Source organism: Tachysurus vachellii, chromosome 6 (assembly GCF_030014155.1).
Source record: "Tachysurus vachellii isolate PV-2020 chromosome 6, HZAU_Pvac_v1, whole genome shotgun sequence".
NCBI lineage: Eukaryota > Metazoa > Chordata > Actinopteri > Siluriformes > Bagridae > Tachysurus > Tachysurus vachellii.
This window is the reverse complement of record NC_083465.1, coordinates 27,312,936-27,315,145: the sequence shown is the minus strand read 5'-3', so window position 1 is coordinate 27,315,145 and position 2,210 is coordinate 27,312,936. Positions and strand designations below refer to the sequence as shown.

The 2,210-nt window shown below is 32.5% G+C and overlaps 1 pseudogene; it reads right to left on the bottom strand.

Annotated features, from left to right (window-relative positions):
- Positions 1-715: 715 nt before the first annotated feature.
- LOC132847757 (gastrula zinc finger protein XlCGF49.1-like) lies at positions 716-1,467 on the bottom strand (annotated as a pseudogene).
- Between the last annotated feature and the right edge of the window lie 743 nt (positions 1,468-2,210).

Here is a 2,210-nt window from a genome sequence, read left to right as displayed (position 1 = left end):
ACATGCTCAAATTGTCTCGTAATAATATAAAACATTGTGAATAGAGAATAATTATTGTCATGATGTGCTTATTAATGCTTATCTATTTTTCTATACATTTATTATGTCAATATTTGCTACATTTAAAATTTGACTTCATATTAATCTAAACCACATTAATAAAACTTGGAATAATTATTTATTTATTTATTTATTTATTAAAGATAAGCTACGGTTATTTTTTTCTCTCTCACTTTTAAAAATGTATTTCTTTTTTTTAAATTTTAACATTGTTTTATTTGCTATCTATAAATTTATCAGTCTTATTTTACAGTCTTAGTTTTTATTTAATATATACACTTTGGGTGCAGTTCTTTTTCAATTAAATATATAGTTTCATTACCAAACAAAGAAAAAAAATCAACTGAACAGTAGTGCACAGTTAAATATTAAGCATTTATCAAAATTTAAATGTACAGTAGTTGTTTGCTTGTTTAAAGAAAAAAAATCTTACCATGTTAACATTATCTTTTTTAAACACCAGTAATTTTACTAGCTCAAGATTTTCAAAAACACACAGAAACCCAGACTTGCTCAGAACAGAACTTGAGGCCTTGGATAAATTCACCAGACATTATTGGTGCAATGTGCTGGTGTGTTTTGTGAGTGATTTGTTTTGTGAAGCACTTCAGTCCTGAGTGAATGCACAGGTGTTTTTGTAAACTGGTTTGTTTTTTCAATTTTTTTTCCTTGCATGAGTGAGTGGATGTTTTTGAAGAACACTATTTTGAGAAAAAATCTTCCCACACTATGAGCAGTAATGTGGCTTCTCTCCTGTGTGAATGCGCTGGTGGGTTTTAAAAGTGGCTTGTTGTGTAAAACTAATCCCGCACTCTCGGCACTGATACGGCTTCTCTCCTGTGTGAATGCGCTGGTGGGTTTTAAAAGCACTATGATGTGTAAAACTCTTCCCACACTCTGTGCACTGATACGGCTTCTCTCCTGTGTGAATGCGCTGGTGGGTTTTAAAAGCACTATGATGTGTAAAACTCTTCCCACACTCTGCACTGATACGGCTTCTCTCCTGTGTGAATGCGCTGGTGGGTTTTAAAAGCACTATGATGTGTAAAACTCTTCCCACACTCTGCACTGATACGGCTTCTCTCCTGTGTGAATGCGCTGATGGACTTTGAGACTATTCAGCTGTGAAAAACTCTTCCCACACACTGAGCACCAATATGGCTTCTCTCCTGTGTGAACACGCTGATGGACTTTGAGATGATTCAGCTGTGAAAAACTCTTCCCACACTCTGTACACTGATGTGGCTTCTCTCCTGTGTGAATGCGCTGGTGACTTTTTAAATTCACTTGTTGTATAAAACTCTTCCCACACTTCTCCAGTGTGAATCCGTTTGTGTACTTTGAAAGTAGTTCCTTGTCTGAAACTTTTCCCACACATTGAGCAGAGGTGATTTCTCTCCTTGTCATTTTTTGCACCAATCCGTCTTTGACGGAGTTTAATGTCATGAGAACCAGACGGTGACATTTCATTCTGTAGTGGAACATTATACAAAAGCAACAATAAATTAGACACCTAATTTTAGATAGAATTTTAGGTAGCAACAAAAATAAATAAATAAATAAATAAATAAATAAATAAATAAACAAACAAACAAACAAACAACCATATATAAATAGATCCTATGAACAGCCATCAAAGAGGCTTCAAACATTAAAGATTCAGATTAGTTCATGGTTAATATTTTGTGCAGCTTTTCCTCAACTGAACACATTTAAAGTGTGTCGTTCCTCAGTCACAAAAAAAAACATAAAACTGGTCCAAATACAAACAAGTTTGTATTTCTGATTAAGTTTCTGATTATTTTGTCTCTAGATAAATAATATAGCTTAATTTCCTTTAGTAACAATAGCCAATAGAACATTGAGTAATTCCCTAAACCTATTAACTATTTTAAAAAGATGCTCAAATTTTATACATTTTTGCATCATTTAAAAAGTTTCACGTTTAAAAAAATGGAACCTGCTAAAGAATAGTCATGAATTATTCATTTAGAATATACACTCCTTAGATACTATATAAAATAAGCAAATTTAATTAGAATAGTTATTGAAAATATGTTTTAGTTTATTAAAAGAAAGTACAAGTGGAAAAGAGCTGAAATGAGCTGAGACTCAGCTTTCTTTCTTTCTAATCTCACATCAGTCTTCTT